Genomic DNA, 18,798 nt, shown 5'->3' on the forward strand with positions numbered 1-18,798 from the left:
AAAACATGGTAAAAACTCACTAGGAAAAAATTGTGAATTCTAGAAGGTGTTCTTATCTACTTACATGACTCTCATGTTTTTCCTGTATATGTATATGTATCATGCACATATACATATAGTTTTCAATAACTGTCATTATTCCTTTAAAAAGACATAGGGAACTTATTAGTTTTAAATACACATCAGTATTCTAAGCCTCATTTCCACGCCCTGAATTGGAATTGTGGCTTACGTCAAGGAGGAGAAAACTTTTCTTATATCCTCTTAAGCTCTGTTCTAGAGACCTGTGAATTAAGCTGACAATCAACAGATCAGCAAGAGAAAAGACAGGTTTTTACATAAAGGAGTCCACCAAAAAATGTGAGTCAAGGAGACAGAATGGGGGGCTTATACAGCATCTTAACGGGGTGGGGGATGTGCGGAGGGGCAGCTATGGGAAAACCAAGGACTGTTCAAGAAGATAAATGGGCCCTAAGGAGAAGAGATGGGGGGCATGATAGCTAAGCAACCATGTTCTTTTGGATGTGGGGCCCACCTCTAGTCTTTGGAGATAAGAGTCCATCTTCCCTAGTGGTTCCTAGAGAGGGCATTTTTGACCATGCAGTTCTTCGGAGTTCTTTGTGGAGGTTTTGATTTTAGACAGATCAAAGAGTTCAGGGGGGAAACAAAACCCCAGCTTATTCTCAAATGCCTTCAACTCATCTTTTTCATGTCTCAGCGGTGTTTCTGGACCCTTTCTCCCTAGTGGGGATCAAAGCCCCTTTGCGTAGCAATCGAGCCTTTGCATTTACCGGTGGTCACCGTCTAACCTCACGACGGCCACGGCGGCGTGCCAACACTGGGCCCCTTGTATCGACGGCACACAGTGGGGAGTTGGACATGGAAAGACAGGGTCACGGTATCGAACCCGGAGTCATGGGATCGGGGCCTGTGAACAGCATCTAGATAGGAGTCTCAGGGGAAGGGTTTTGAAGAGAGGGAAGCTTGCACACAGGACGCAGGGCTCATGTCTACAAAGTCGCTGCCAGGTGCAGAGATGATGCTGCATCTGTAGCGATGCATGGGATTTTAAGTTTCCATTCACGGCACTCAGGAGTCCGGGAAGCATCCGAGCGCGGCTGCGGTGACACGAGTACGCTTGAACGTTCGTGATGGCACGCGGACGGCACGCTCTCACCGCCCATCCTACGCTAAGATCCCCAAGTGCTGAAACCCCATCTCCCGTCACCTACGTCTGCCCCCAGGTTTCGCACAGAGGAGAGACTCGGCTGTTGCCTTCTCAGCCTGTGGCCAGCATTAGAACGTCTGGTTCCCTCGGTGAAAGACACACACACACACACACACAAAAAAAGTGCCAGAAAACGAACGAGCTGATTGCAGGTGAGCTATTACAAGACAGGGAACGTTCATTTAAGGAGGGACATCTCAGAGAAAAGGACTGGAGCCTGGGCGTTCGCAAAAGCAAGCAGACAGGGTCATTGTCCTCGGCGTGCGCCAGTGATAGGGGAGAGTGAGGCGACTGTTCCCTGGGGCTATTCAAGGCAGGGGGGGCCTTGACCGTAAGCCCAGTGCTGGAATAGACAGCGTGGGGGGGATGCGTTGACCCTGGCTATTCCGAGAGCTCAGGGCTCAGTTAAAGCTGCACCTGGCCACCTTGGTAGCCAGTCTCCAGGGTGCGCACGGAGCGCCACCTTCAAGCTTCCAGAGAGATAGAAGCCCGGGTGTCCCCAGAGGCGATTACCGTAATTGCTGGAGGAGCCTCAGCTGTCCACACGCTACACAAACTCTTCGCGTTTGAGGCTGTCGTTGAATTTGAAAATCACACTTTGAAAAACTTCTTAAAATTCCTAGCTTATGACTGATATTCCTGAGATCTTACTAAGCAGATTTGTAAGGCAGGACCAAACGTGTTAACTTCCATCAAGATTTTCGTATAGATGAGCTGTTAGGGGTGTCTTTATCGATAGTTTTCCGTCTGCCTGCGGTGGGCTTTTGATCTACAAACGTAGGAATTCACCCCGTTCCATTCTCTTAAAAGCCAAAAAGACAACTACTATATGTTCATACCTTAATACCCTATACGACGTAGTATATCCCTGACTGCATAGAACTGCCATTTTCCCCAGGCATTGATGAGAGTTGAATGTTTTCTTACAAGATTACACATCTGATATTTGGGGCGAAAGTCCACAGAATGGCTTCTGTTTCTGTCCACACAAAGGCTTCTTCCTCCCCCCGTACCCATCCGCTCGTAGAGCTGGACACTGGGGATATTTTCATACCCCCCCGCAGGACCTGTGGTGTCATCCCTTTTTGTCACAATGCCAGGCGAATTAGGATCCAAGAGAGCAGCATATTTCTGGAAGCCAAACCGCTACACCCCAGGAGAGCCAGCCAGATTTAACGGGTGACCACGGACACACATACATCCAAATGAAATGTATTCCCAACTGCCTTCTCCTTTTCTGGGTCCCCCAAATGCTCTGTCCACCGTGACATCAGCTGGCACTCGGTCTAGTGTGAAGGAGGGACAGCTGGAGTGCAAAGAGACAGCTGTCCTAACCAGGTTTGATAAAATATCTCACCGGGACAGCATTTCTTGCCGGTCACAAGCTTGGATCAGCTTGACCCCTTCCCCCAGCTGATAAGCTAAGAGGGGGATGTGTAATTCTTCCCAAGAGGCAGGAGACACTACACTTATCTCAAAACATCAGTCACGGAGGACCTAAGTTTTAAGGCGGAAAGTTAATTCAGAGGGAAACGTGATCCACGAGAGAAGCAGTTCCAAGGGGAAAGGAAAGTTCACAAGAAACAGAAAGGAAAAAAGAAAATATCAACTCTCCATGCCACCTGTGGAAGATTCCCTTTCGGCCCAAGAAGGAGACCTCATGCTGTATTCTCAACGTGTTTCAGAATTCCTGGACACTGGGCAATTTTGTGTGCATGGGTGCTTACTTGGTTGCTAAGGAGATGACACCTAGGAAAAAAAAGTTCCCTCTGGAGGACAGTGGAGAGTCGGCAGCTCCCAATCCATGTCAGGGCCAATATCAACTATGATCTTAATAAGCATTGATGCTCCGTCCTTTTCCACAACCCAATAACACAACTGTACTTGAAGTGGCTAAGCTCACGGAAGGGTGAAGTCATTACACTCATAATAAGATATAAAAAAAAATGAACACATTCTAACAGTTTTATTTAACTAGACAACTGAGGAATACAAAAGTCGACGGTATCACTGGTTCCGAGGAAAAATTTTTTTAAAGGATAAAATTATAGGCTGGGAATGTTGATGTCAAGGTGCATATGGAAAGTCAAGTGGCTTTTCCCCAGGGTGTGGGACACAGCTAATTAAACCTGATTAAGCCCAGAGGGAACAGGACAGAATTTTTGGGTCTCTAAGAAGTCTTTTGCATTGCTATCTGTCACCCACAATTTAGGGAGCTGTAAAATAGTTCAGGTAACTCAGGAAACTGCTGTGCATAGGCAATGCATAGTCTTCTTTGAAGCACTTTCCCCCCCCCCCCACCATTCTGCATCCCTAAATTCACATCCCAGGGAACCTCATTCTTTCAGATTTGATCTGTGTTAAATCCCACACCATTTTCCTTCTGAATACCATGTGACTCTCAAGTTAAACTCGTGTATTTTTAGTAAATGACACAGAACGTAAACACTCAAACGTGCAGTGTCTCTTCCAAGAAAACAATCAGACTTTGGAACTCTTAAGTGCGTTGTGAATACCCAATCTGCCCAGGAGTCTTCTTAGAACCCACCACAAGTGACTTTGAACAACCTCACTGGCGGCAAATTTATTTTCCTCATGTTCTAGTTCATTTTCTGGAGCAATCAAAAGCCATTTATGAGTAAGTTTAAAAAACAGGTGGGATGGATGGACCTAGAAATTATGATACTAAGTGAAGTAAGTCAGACCAAGAAAGACAAATACCATACGATAACACTTATACGTGAAATCTAAAAAATGACACAAATGAACGTATTTCCTAAATAGAAATAGACTTGCAAACACAGAAGACGAACTAATGGTTACCAAAGGGGAAGGGGGGAGAGGGATAAATTAGGCGTTTGGGATTAAAATATACACACTGCTGTACATAAAATAGATAAACAACAAGGACCTACTGAATAGCACAGGGGACTATACTCAATATCTTGTATATATCACATCATTTATATGTATGTATGTATAACTGATCACTTTGCCATGCGCCTGAGACACTGTAAATCAACTATATTATACCTCAGTTCAAGTATATCAACTATACTTCAGTTAAAACACACACACACACAGCTGGAAAAAAAACACTGTGGTTTCATGAATAGAAATATACTATAGAGATCTTCCTCAACTTACAATGGAGCTGCATTCCGGTAAACCCATTGTAAATTGAAAATATAAGTCAAAAATGCATTTAATACACAAACTACTAAACATCATGGTTTAGCCTAGTTTACCTTAAATGTGCTGACAACACTTACATTAGCCTACAGTTGGGCAAAATCATGACACAAAGCCTATTTTATAATAAAGTTGAATATCTCATGTAAAACACACACACACACACACACACACACACACGCGCGCGGACTCCAAGCTGAAGAATAACATTCTGAATTTAAAAGCAAGGAAAACTGTCAGTGTAGCCTAGACGGGGTCGTCCCCTTTTGAACCAGTAACATTTTCCCCCAATCTGAAGGCTTAGACAGGATTGTCAGTAACATAAAAAAGTAAACCCTATGTGGTCCGACCACTGTAACCTGTAAAGTATGCACAGGGCAACATTTGTGCTTCCACAGGAGCCGATGCTCTGTTTAGACCACATTCTTCCTGCTAAATGATTCCGGTTCTCTTCATAGCCTTGCCTCGCCTCTGAGTGACTGCACAACTCAGAAGGTTCCAAATGACCGAGAGTACTGCAAAATAATTCTCGTCAACAGACACGAAAATTCTGCCTTTGGAAATTCAGTTGACTTCTCTGCCCCACAAAAATGGAAGTCAGTTGGCTTCCATTTGTCCGTTCATGTCCATGCTTTTGACCCAGAGATAGGACGCTTCTTTGGATTGTTCTAGGACGGAGTTTAACAACCTACCACTGGTTCACTCAGCAGTAATGCGTTAAATGCCATCTTGAACATCTGTTCATTTTATATCTATCTGAGAGTCGTGGTTTTACCTTTTCTTTGAAAATTATCCTTTCAAAGACCTTTTTTTCGTAGAATGGACTTGTCTTTTGGAAAAGAAGCATAGCAAAAACTTCCCAAGGACGATTTATTGACAAAGTTCCGCCTAGAGATGTATTTCAAATTTCCATTGAGAAAACAATCACAAGATAAAACTCTATTTTATGATGCTGAGCTCCTGTCTTGGAAGAAGTTTGTCAGTTTCCTGACCTTTTTGGTTTCCTTACAGTGCAAACTCCAAACGGAGGTTGAATGTCAAGCTTGTGATAAATCTTTTTTTAAAAACTGATAATGCTTGTCAGCAAAACCGTTTTTGGTTTGCTTTGGGCTGTTAGTCCTGTCTCACTGTTGGGGTTCAGGACGTGCTACCCCAAAACATGACACGTTGGCATATGGAGTATTTTAAACTGAAGGAGTTTGAGAAAAGGACTGAAGCAGGAAGGTCACACTGATGTCTTCCTCCCACCCCACCCCCCAAGCTTGCTCTTCTTCCCTAAAACAGGTCATTAAACTCCCATGTGAGAGGCGCCCTCGCTGCACCAGGAGGAGAGAAGACATTCTCAACACCAGAGATGGGGATTTGGGGGCTGAGAAATCTGTACAGAATAAACCTTGTTAAACTAACCCTCACCTTCCCAGTTACTTCATCACCCTTTACTACCCCAAGCCCAAACCCCTTTGTCTTGTCAATTCTGCACAAATTTATTGTCTGAAAGGTATACCAGCTTCCTGCCCAGCTCACTTTCTCGGGTTTTCATTCTCTTGTGAAGGCTCCCAGGTAAACATTTAATAAAATGTGTATGCCTTTCTCCTGTTGATCTCTTGTGTCTGCTTCATTTTCAGACCCAGCTCGAGACCCGAAAAGGGCGGAGAATTCTTCCTCCTTTATACTGTCATAGAAATATTCTCAGAAGTCAGACCTCTTGCCATCATGTGGTCCTTCTCTTGCTGTTTCCTTCAAGCAGTCGGTAAGAAATCTGGCCGCGGCTGGGGCACGGGGTTTCTGGGTGGAGACCCAGACCATTAAAAGGGGACCAGCTGGGAACTGACCTGAAGCTTGGAGAAGACATCTCAGCTGCTAACGCCCGCTTGTGTCCCAGCTCTCGGGAGCCACACCTTGGTCTCCTAAAATTGCCTGGAGGAAAAGCTACGGGCCGTGTACTCATCTGGAGAAGTGGATTTTCTTCCGAACTGTCTGGTTGCTGACAGAATTCATTTCTTTGTGGCTGTCGAACTCAGAATCGTTGGCCTCAGAGAGACTCTGCTGTATCACGTGTCTTGCCTCTAAAGCTTCTCTGAAAAGGCTGAGTGAAGTGGTCAGGTCCACCCAGGGCAATCTGCCTACTGATTTACTCAACGTCTGTGTTTGGGTTAGGGACCTTAATCAGCTCTAAAATATGGTATCTACTAAAAACCCTTCACCTCTGCTACACACAACCTAATCACTGGACTGACATCCATCACATGCAGAGACCATGCCTACACTCAAAGGCAGGGACTATATAGGATGTACAGACCAGGGGGTGGAAATCTTGGGAGCGTCTGTATCATTCTGTCCCTTGCAGTTGTCAAAAAATCAGATATTCTCCTAGAGATTCTGTGCAGTGCTATAACAGGACTGAGAAAATCAGTTTTGTCTATGACTTGAGCAATGTCAATTTGATTTTAAAGGTCATCTTTCTTTTTACCTTCACCCAAAAGACTTAATTAAGCTGCAGTTACCTCTAATGAGAGATTTTGCTGGTGGCTGAGAAATGAGCAGCATGGAATAACCGTGCTCCTCTATTTTTAACAAAATTCTTCTGCTAGCTGCTAATTTGCTTTATTCTCGGTAGAGTTAACTCAGGCATTCAGTGCAATAGACTGAATGTTTGTGTCCAACCCCACCCCCCCGGCAAAATTCATATGTGGGATTCTGACCCACATGGGATGGTATCAGCACTGGGGTCTTTTGGAGGTGATCAGGTCGTGAGTTCCCATGAATGGGATTAGTGCCCTTATAAACGGGACCCCAGACAGTGCCCTCACCCCTCCCACCATGTGAGGACACAGCAAGAAGACGGCCATCTATGAACCAGAAAGTGTGACCTCACGAGACAATAAATTTGCTGATGCCTCGATCTTGAACTTCCCAGCCTCCAGAACTATGAGAAGTAAATGTCTGTTGTTTAAGCCTCCCAGTCTATGGCATTTTATTTTGAATTTTATATTCTTTTAATACAGCATGTTCTTATTAGTTATCTATTTTGTACATATTAGTGTATATATGTCAATCCCAATGTCCCAATTCATTTTTGTTATAGCAGCCTAAACTAAGATATTCAGATTCAGGAGAGAGCGCGTAACTCTTGGAGGATGAGATAGTGTACTTGTCCAAAACAGCAAAATAAAAGAACATCATGCATTGTTTGTATTTATAGCTGAGTCTCTTTACCATCATTTAAGATTTCTGAGTGAAGCACTTTGGTACTAGGTATGACTCAGGAACGGGAGACGAGAGTATAGATGGTGGGATTTGAGATCGGCGAAGGACCATATACATTTCCACTCAAGTACCTTCATTCACGGATGAAGCACTCGAGGCCCTGACATGGCAGGGCTTCCCACTGGTCACAGAGGGAGTGGGTTTGGGATGCAACAAGACCCCGATTCTCAGAATTCCAGCCCCCTGAGTACTCCATTCTGCTTCTGTCCTCTGTTGCTGAGGGATGATGACCTCATACACTGGGAGGTCTGCACAGCCAGGAAGTGCTAAACGTCGATGCTGGAAAGTAACAGAATCCAACCTCTCTATGAAACTATAGCATATCTGTACTTGGAATTCTCTGAGTGCAACTCTAGCCTTTGGACCTCAAGAGAGACAGGATGACACCTGAACGCCAACCCCAAGTCAACAATGTCAACAAAAGCAACAAGGTCATAGGGAGACTCAGCTCAAGCGATCATCAGGAGGGTGGAAGCAGCAGGAAGGCGGGCGGGGGTGTCACATACGGGTACACGAAAAAGGTGAGGGTCCCTGTGGTCTAGAAGGAGGGAAAATGAAGAGCTGGGACCACATGGTTCCCTCCTATACATTCAGTCTCGCCTTAGCACAGGTTCTAGGTACATCAGGTTCTTCACCTGGATTCAGCTTCAGACCAACCTTCGTCCTAATTCTGCCAGACTCGTGTTTCAGTGCCCGTCACGGGAATACTGCCCAGTTTGTGAACCCAGTTCTCTGCTCTGCACCGTCTCACACACCTGGGTTAACAACGCGAGCCCTGTCTGGCTCCTCACGCCTCAAAACTTTTCTTGGCAACTTGCCTAGTCACCCAGTTTCTCCAAAATGGGGGCTTTGCTTTCTTCTTGCTAATTTTTTTTTTTTTTTTTTTTTTTTTACCAGAAAAGTCCTCCTTCTAAGCCATGGTGATCAAACTTGACTATGTATATGAATCCCATTGGAGTACTTGTTAATTAAAACACTCACTGCTTTGCAGCAACATGGATGGACTTGGAGGGTATCACGCTAAGTGAAATAAGTCAAATACTGTACATATCACACGTGGAATCTAAAAAATGCAACAAACTAGTGAATATAACTGAAAAAAAGCAGACTCACAGATACAGAGAACAAACCAGAGGTTACCACTGGGGAGAGGGAAGGGGGAGGGGCAACACAGGGGTAGGGGGTTAGGAGGCACAAACTGTCAGGTATAAAATGAGCTACAAGGATATACTGTCCAACATGGAGAATATGGCCAGTATTTTATAATAACTACAAATGGAATATAACCTTTAAAAACTGTGAGTCAATATATTGTACACCTGTAACTTATTCAATATTGTGCAACTATCCTTAAAACATTTTTTAATTAAAAAACTAATTAAAACACTCCTTGCTGAATCCACTCCCTCCGCCCCACCTGCCCCATCCCGAGTACCTGACTGACGAGGGGCGGCTTGGGCTGAGAGTCTGCATTTCTAAGGGCCTCCCAGGAGCTGGTGAGGCAGCTGGTCTGGAACCACAGCTTGGGAGCCACGACGCTACGAGGCAACATGGCGTCACCGGACATGAGTTCCGCTGAAGCTAACCTTCTCCAGGTGATCGTAGCGGGTAACCCTATGCCTTCCCCACCTCCGATCTCCAATGCTGTAAGGCAGGCAGCATTAGCTCCATCCTATCAATGAGGAAATCGGGCTTGGAGCTACTGAAGAACTTTCTCTCTGCACAGAGTTTACAGAAGGCCAAATCAGGATGCCAGCTGAGTGTCTCCCACTGTACTGTCACGCCAAAGGTCAACTCTCTTCTTTTAGAATCCGGCTTCTGACAAATGTCCGTTCCCTTTCCTCTTTCCATCTCTTTCCGACGCTCCTGAAAGCAGTGGCTCACAGGCAGTCCACCGGGAGCCAGAACAGGACCCCAGAGATCAGTCGTTTTGGAAGCCCCGAGTTCAGGTTCAGCCTGTCCTCACCCATCAGAGACCACGTTGCAGTGGCTCTTGGACTACCTTCTAGACGTCAGCCAGCGTCTGTCTGCCCTTGTGAGGTGGAGAGGCATGGTTTGGAGAAGGATCCAGTTTCACAGCTTTCCCTGATTGGCAGGTAGAGCCACCCAAAGGTTAATTACGCCTCATATCTCCAGGTGGCCACAGTTTAGAAATTAGCAGCGCGGGGTGAGAAACGGGTAGTTTAGCGCTGCAGTAGCTGCCCAGGTGTCCTTTATGGAAGTTGTCATAATTGATATTTTCTGGGTGACTTTTCAACTCATGACCATTGTACATTAAAATGGACCCAAGGGCCTTCCCTGGTGGCGCAGAGGTTGAGAGTCCGCCTGCCGATGCAGGGGACAGGGGTTCGTGCCCCGGTCCGGGAAGATCCCACATGCCGCGGAGCGGCTGGGCCTGTGAGTCATGGCCGCTGGGCCTGTGCGTCCGGAGCCTGTGCTCCGCAACGGGAGAGGCCACAACAGTGAGAGGCCCGTGTACCGCAAAAAAAAAAAAAAAAAAAAAAAAAAAAGACCCTAAGCACTTATCAACGTTGAGAAATGTAATCACTCACAGAAATTCAACAACTGAACCATCTCAAGTTAATTAGGTCAACGGCAGTTTAGAACTTTGGGTCGACAGCAGCGTTCTCTGTTTGCAGGAGCGCAGAGAAACGCCCATCTTGAAAGGAGGATATGGCAGGGAGAAAGGATGCTTCCCGCGTGGAAAAGGCATTCCGTGACTCTGCGAATGAGGGAATGTGCGGGCCGGCGTCTCAACTCCCATCCGAGACCCCTCTCCACCCAAACAGGACAGACATTCAGACTGCATAGCTCACTGAAAATGACACGAGGAGAAATGACCAGAGAGAGAACTGGAGGAGGCTCCTTTTTATCCTAATTTTGTCCCTGCAGAAACTGGACCTAGCCATTAAAGGTCACACAGACTCCCTCTCTCATTCAGCAACATGTAGCACTTTGCCATTTCCCAATGCCCTGCTGTGGGGATTTTCTTCCCCCTGAATGAACCCAATAAGTTGTCAGAGCAAAATGTCCTATTTAGGTATGGGAGCACATTTGGTTCAATTTCCTACTTTCGATCTATTTTTGTTGTACCCTCATTGTGTCACAAGAGCCCACGGAGCTTTCCAAGACAAATAAAATTGTTACTCAATGATCTTGCGTTAAAAAAAAAAAGTCATACACGTTATTTATATGTTAATTACATACATATATTATTTCAATAGATAATGTATTTCTTGAGGGTAGCCTGTATCACAATTTTTTATCCTAAACACCTTAAAACAAGATTAAACTGCCACAGATAGTTAACACACTTTTTGTTTTTGTTTTTGTTTTTTTTGCGGTACGCGGGACTCTCACTGTTGCGGCCTCTCCCGTTGCGGAGCACAGGCTCCGGACGCGCAGGCTCAGCGGCCATGACTCACGGGCCCAGCCGCTCTGCGACATGTGGGATCCTCCCGGACCGGGGCCCGAACCCGCGTCCCCTGCATCGGCAGGCGGACTCTCAACCACTGCGCCACCAGGGAAGCCCCAACACACTTTCTGAACAAATGAATAATTTAAAAAAAATTTTATTGAAGTATAGTTGATTTACAATGTTGTGTTAATTTCTGCCGTATGGCAACGTGATTCAGTTATACATACATATACATTTTTTCATATTCTTTTCCATTATGGTTTATCACAGGATATCGAATACAGTTCCCTGTGCTCTACAGTAGGTCCTTGTTGTTTATCCATCCTATACATACTAGTTTGCATCTGCTAATCCCAAACTCCCAGTCCATCCCTCCCGCCCCCCCACCCCTTTGGCAACCAGAAGTCTGTTCTCTGCGTCTGTGAGTCTGTTTCTGTTTTGTAGATAAGTCCATTTGTGTCATACTTTAGATTCCACACACAAGTGACGTCATATGGTATTCGTCTTTCTCTGTCTGACTTACTTCACTCAGTATGATCATCTCTAGGTCCATCCATGTTGCTGCAAATGGCATCATTTCATTCCTTTATGGCTGAATACTATTCCATTGTGTATATGCACCACATCTTCTTTATCCATTCGTCTGTCAAAGTACACTGAGGTTGCTTCCAAATAGTGCTGCTATGAGCATGGGGTGCACGTATCTTTTTGAATTAGAGTTTTCTTTTCTTTTTTCGATATACACCCAGGAGTGGGATTGCAGGATCATATGGCAACTCTATTTTCACTGGAACAAAAGAAGATTTTAATTGCTCTGTTGGTTGTCAATTTCAATGTTCTCCCCCCTCTTCCATGAACTAATTTATCTTTATTTGGAAATAGGGTGACCATGCATCCTGGTTTGCTGAGGACTTTTGGGGGGCTTAGCATGGAAAGTCCTACATCCAGAGACCCACATGGTTGGTGAGGCTATTTGGAAAGATTATGCTTTCAGCTTTTTACATTCCTTTTCCCAAATTCTTGTGAGTTTGTTGCCCCTACACAAACTCTTCCAACTCCTGTATCTCCAATTTGTCCTAGCTATAGAAAGGAACCATGCATTTCTCTCACTGAACAAAAGCCCCCACTAGTGGTCTGGGGATCTACATCCTTTGGAGAAAAATGTGTCCGTTAGAGGAACCGAAGGAGGAGGAGATAGACTATCCCTGTTATAAACGAGAGCTAAAGTTCAAGTATTAAACAGATGCATATTTACTGGGTTTGCTGTTGACAAATAGAGTGGTAGGAGTCCACCATCTTCCTCAGGTTCCTTTTTTTAAAAAATATTTATTTATTTACTTATTTATTTTTGGCTGCGTTGGGTCTTCGTTGTTGTACGTGGGCTTTCTCTAGTTGCGGTGAGCGGGGGCTACTCTTCCTTGTGGTGCGCGGGCTTCTCACTGCGGTGGCTTCTCTTGTTGCGGAGCACGGGCTCTAGGCGTGCGGGACTCAGTAGTCGTGGCTTGCAGGCTCAGTAGTTGTGGCTCACAGGCTCTAGAGCGCAGGCTCAGTAGTTGTGGCGCACGGGCTTAGTTGCTCTGCGGCATGTGGGATCTTCCCGGACCAGGGCTCGAACCCGTGTTCCCTGCACTGGCAGGCGGATTCTTAACCACTGAGCCACCAGGGAAGCCCTCTCAGGTTCCATTTTTAAATCTGAGGCTAAATAGTGTCACTGTCAAAAATCCTCTCCAAAGATGTATGTGCCTAGTGACAGAGGCCCTGAGGAAGAGTCTGTGTGTGTCCTAACGAGGCTGTAACAAATTCCCGCAAATGCAGTGGCTTAAGACAACACCAGTGTACTTTTGTACAGTTCTGGAGGTCAGAAGTCAGATGTAAGCTTTGATATATAAGATGGATAAAAAACAAGGTCCTACTGTAGAGCACAGGGAACTCTGTTCAATATCCTGTGATAAACCATCATGGAAAAGAATCTAAAATAAGGAATGTATAACTAAATCACTCTGCTGTACAGCATAATGAACACAACATTGTAAATCAACTATAGTTCGATTTTAAAACAAAGTCGGAAACGCATCTCGCTGGGCAGATATCAAGGTGCGGGGAAGGCTGTGCTCTGGAGGCCGCGGGCAGAATTTGCTCCCTTGCCTGTTCCAGCTTCTGGAGGCCGCCTGCATCCTCTGGTTCGTGATCCCTTCACAGGCAACAGCGTAGCGTCTTCCAACAACCCCGTGCTTCCCGTGTCACAGCTTCTTCTCTGACTCTGCTGCCTTGTGCCTATAAGGATCCTTGTGAGCACATCGGCAATCCTAGATAACCTCTGCCTCTCAAGATCCTCCTCTTAACCTCATCAGCAAAGTCCCTTTTGCCTTGTAAGGTAGCCCACTGGCTGACTGGGGGTGAGGACGGGCATCTTTGGGGGGCATTATTCAGAGTCGCCTTGGCTTTGCTCAGTGTTTGCTGACCCCAGAAGACAAGATCGTGTCAGGTCTGAAAGCATCATCTGAACGGGAAAGCGGGACACACTTCCATTTTTATCACAGACCCATGTCCTTGGGGCTCTACCAAAGCTGACACTCATTCTTTTTCTGAAAACTGAGATAGAATGGACATTTAATATTGTATCTGTTTTAGGTGCGTGACATAGTAGTTTGATATAGGTATATATTCTGAAATGACTCCCACAATGAGTTAACATATATCACCTCATATACGTACAATTTTTCAAAAGATGTGGACCACATCAATGTGGACCCTTTTTTAAAGTCTGGATTGAATTTGTTACAATACTGCTTCTGTTTTATGTTTTCGTTTTGTGGCCGCGAGGCATGTGGGATCTTAGCTCCCCAACCAGGGATCGTACCCACAACCCCTAGCGTTGGAAGGCGAAGTCTTAACCACCGGACCGCCAGGGAAGTCCCTCGTTACAATCTTTTTTTTTAAGTTGGAAAGAGAGCTTTTAAGATCTACTCTCTTAGCCACTTTCAAATATACTGTGAAATACTGTTAACTATAGTCACCATGCTACATCTCAAGGACGTATCACTGGAATTCTGTGACCTTTGACCCCCTTCACCCGTTTCACCCACGAGCCCCCACCACCACTGGCAACCACCAATCTGTTCTCTTGTTTCTATGAGTTTTTTTTTTTTTTTTTTTAACATTCCACGTGTAAGTGAGGTCATACAGTATTTGTCTTTCTCTGTCTGACTTATTTCATTCAGCTTAATGCTCTCAAGGTCCAGCCATGGTGTTGCAAATGGCAGAATTTCCATCTTCCTCATGGCTGAATAATATTCCGTTTTATATATGTACCACATCTCTTTGTCCATTCATCTGTTGATGGACTGAGCCCACGTGCCACAACTACTGAAGCCCGCGCACCTAGAGCCTGTGTTCCATAAAAAGAGAAGCCACCGCAGTGAGAAGCCCGCGCACCGCAACGAAGAGTAGCTCCCACTCGCCCCAACTAGAGAAAACCCACGTGCAGCAACGAAGACCCAACGCAGCCGAAAATAAATAAATTAAAAAATAAATGAATAGATTGTGCACTTTTAATATGAGAAAAAAATTTAGGCTGTTTCCACGTCTTGGCTATTGTAAACAGTGCTGCTGTGAACACTGGGGTGCAGGTATCTTTTCAGGATAGTGATTTTATTTCCTTTGGATAAATACCAAGAAGTGGAATTGCTGGATTATCTGGTAGTTCTATTTTTAATTTTTTGAGGAAACTCCATCCTGTTTCCACAGTGGCTGCACCAATTTACATTCCCCCCAACACTGCACAAGGGTTCCCCTTTCTCCACACCCTCTCCAGCATTTATTATCTGTCTTTTGGATAAAAGCCATTCCAACAGGTATGAGGTCATATCTTACTACGGTTTTGATTTGCATTTCCTGGACGACTACTGACTGAGCACCTTTTCATGTACCTGTTGGCCATCTGTATGTCTTCTTTGGAAAAAACGTCTATTCAGATTCTCCTCTGGCACTCATTTTTAACTGACTCATTAGCTCCTGAAGCTAAGTCACGAGAAGATGGAACTCATTTCTTTATTGGTCTAAATGCCTCATCTTGCTGAACAGACATTAAGAGAAGCATCCACCAGTGACAAAAATTTTATCCCTTCATCCAAAGAGTGCATTCCCAAACTGAATATTTTAGCTTTTTATCCGACCTTCACTTAGCTGTTTTCTCAAGGTGAGATGCTACTTACAGATCTGCAACTCATCTTAAACTACTTTTTCTGATGTCGCTAAAGAAAAGAAAAAAGTCCCAAATAGCAGAAGAATGCAAATATTAGCACGCTGCTCATATTCAACTGTTTCTGACCTATAAAAAAATCTCAATTTCATGTAGCTCAACCTGGAAGTAATTCATTAAATGAGAACTTGCCATTTACACTGTCCTTCAGTATAAGAACATGAATTGAGAGAGAGGAATGATGGATATTTTGGTCTCATTGTCTGAAATGGTTTGTATTGAACTCAAGAAGTATTGATTCATTGATTTACTCATTCTTTCAAGGAAGATTTATGAATATTCACTGCGTGTCCATAAATAGGCTGTAATGTGTGGGTACAAAAGAAGGATGAACACAATCTCTACCCTAAAGAAAAGATTCAGTGTGGTCTGATTCTGGCATGTTCTAGAAAAGGTGGTGATCTCAGGAAAATGAGCACCTTTCTATACTTCTTTGCCACAGTCTTGGAGTATTTTAAGAGCCCTAGAAGATATTACCCAGCTTCTTTCTAATTTCCAGTTAAAGATACAAAAATTAGTACAGTATGAAGAAGTCGGGCTGGACATAAAAAAGAGCTTCCTAATAATAAAGCAAGTTCTTCTCTGAAAACACATAAGTTGTCTGTTTTCCAGGAGAGGGTTAATCTCTGTGTGGCTCCTTTTTGAGCACAGACAGGAGATAATAACATCTCAAGGTTCCTTGGCTGTGTTCTGTGATTCTCCAACGCATAACATTTTTACCCCCCATCCCCGTGGGGAAAAATAAAGATATGGAATAAAGCACTTTTACAACTTTGATTAACTTTACACAGAAGGACGAGATCATGCATTTGGAAGGTGAACTTGGGATTTGTAAAATGATGAGTAAATTTCGTAGCACCATAAAGAATAATGACCCTGCTACGGAAAACGGTAAAGGGACGACAAAACGTCTCCAGCTCTTCATTTTCTGGGGGAAAGAAAAAGGCTTAATAATGATTATTAGAGTTTATAATGGGATTTAGTGGCTGCCTGTGTTTTGATTTTCCAGGATTAGCGCTCGGTGCCATAATTGTAATTCCTCCTGAGCGCAGACTGCACTGCAGTCACCCAGACACTTGATTCCTTCTGAGTGCCAACCTCTGCATCCTTTTCGGGCTGATTTGAAGGTAATGAAACAATCTATGTTTGGGTGTTTTGCAGAGGGTTTTTTATTTTTGGCTCAATGTTAACTATACATTTTTCCTGTGGTAAATGCTGCTAACGGCAAAGGAGTAGAATGGATTTTCAGGAGAAAGTATTTGAAACCTGACTTGACTGTAAACAGTTTCATCTCATCTCCAATCCCCAACTCACTGTAGAGGCTGACGAGGGATAAATGGAGAGACAGACTGTATTTGCCGACGTCTATTCAAAGGCCGTCAACTATTTGACGGAGAGTACAGGACACACCTTAGGAGATTCCCCCATCTAGGCTGCAAGGAAATAGAGAGTTCTGTACAAATAGAGGCCACCTTGGGAGCACAAGCAACACAGCACCTTAAGATGCCAACTGTGGGACCCTCATATGGCAGGTCTAAAGGTTCACAGGGATGCACACTTGTATAAACTGAGTCCCTGCTTCTACTTTAGGTCCCTATACGAGTTCTCTCCTTTTCATTCTCACCTGATTTCTGTTTGGTTTGTTCATCATTCTGTTGGTTTATTTATTTATTTTCTACATATATTCTATGTGTCTTTCTAAGCCACCTTAAAACCTTTGTGGAAAAAGAGAGATAATGAATGGACGTATGGATGGGTGGGTAAGTGGGTGGATGGACGGGAGAACGGATAAATACATGGATGGGTGGATGGATGAATGGATGGATGGAAGGATAACAGGGTGGGGTGGATGAATGGATGGTATATTTATGAATGGATGGATGGATGATTGGAAAGGTGTATTTGTGGAAGGATGGATGGATGGATGGAAAGATACACAGGTGAATGGGTAAATGGATGGATGGACGGATAGCTGGAAAGGTGGATGGGTCAATAGGTAAGTGGGTGGATGGGTGAGTAGGTAAATGAATGGATGGGTAGATGGAGAGATGGACGGGTCAACAGGTAAGTGGACAGATGGGTGAGTAGGTAAATGGATAGATGGGTAGATCTGTGGATGGATGAATAGAAGGATGGGATGGATGGATGAATGGAAGGAAAGGTGGATTTTTGGATGGATGGATGGATGGATGAATGGATGGAAGGATGGATAGACAGGTGGATGGGTGGACAAATGAATGGATAGATGGAAGGAAAAAACTTAGATGGATACATAGATCAATATATGGATAGATGGATTGATAGTGGGTGGATAAATGGACAAAAAAGAACCCTGAAAGAATACACACTCAGGTCAGCAAACCTCTTGGCTAAACGTTATTTTCTACCACGTGACGGCTTGTCCCGTCCTTTCCTTCCTCTCCACCGTTAACAGTGCCATTGCTTTAGTTTAGTTTTTCATTCATGAGCTCTCAAATCAATTCTCATTCTTCAACTCTCTTTCCTCTGAGAAGCTCCTGTTTCTCATGCTCTCCTCGCTTTTACCAGAATTTAGGCACCCCCTTTTTTCTATGCCCAAATCATCTTGAATATAACTCTCTTAGAGCACATGCCATACCCTTTGTCCTCCTTCTGTCTCCTCTGGCAAGCAGTGGGGCCTCTTCGAGGCTCTTGTTTCTGTCTTATCTTGGTATCCCCACTGCTGCACATACGGTCCTGCATGTCGCAATGACAGAAGGCAGCGTGTGTTAGGTTTCTCCCGTCTACTAAGTGTCATTCCATCCCCACATCAATCATAAGTGGTAGGTATTGATGTGATTCTTATTCATAATTAAGGAAGTTCGTTAAGGTTCAGAGGGGGTTGGTGACTTGCCTAAGATCACAGAGCTGAGAAGTGGTGCAGTGGAGGCAGAAATCTAGGCTACCTGTGACTCTAGAACACACATTCTTCATGCACGATAGTGTCCCAAGTGGGTGAAAACTGGTGCTGGGGAGGCAAAAGGAATAATACTCATTTTACGTACAGAGGTCAGAAACACAGAACAGAGAAGCAGCATATCTGTTCAAACGTCATGGGGGGTGGATTGGGAACAAATGTGTGAAAAAGTGCTGTAGTGTACAATCATGAAAACACACTGAGAACTGTTCACAAGAGCCAGGACATGGAAACAACCTAAATGGCCATCAACAGATGAACGGATAAAGAAGATGTGGTCCATATATACAATGGAATATTACTCAGCCAGAAAAAGGGACGCAATAATGCCATTTGCAGCAACATGGATAAGCCTAGAGATTGTCACACTAAAGGAAGCAAGTCAGACAGAGAAAAACAAACTCCATATGACATCACTTATATGTGGAATCTGAAATATGACACAAATAAACATATACACAAAACAGAAACAGACTCACAGACATAGAGAACAGACT

The sequence above is a fragment of the Phocoena sinus genome, chromosome X, assembly GCF_008692025.1.
Source record: "Phocoena sinus isolate mPhoSin1 chromosome X, mPhoSin1.pri, whole genome shotgun sequence".
NCBI lineage: Eukaryota > Metazoa > Chordata > Mammalia > Artiodactyla > Phocoenidae > Phocoena > Phocoena sinus.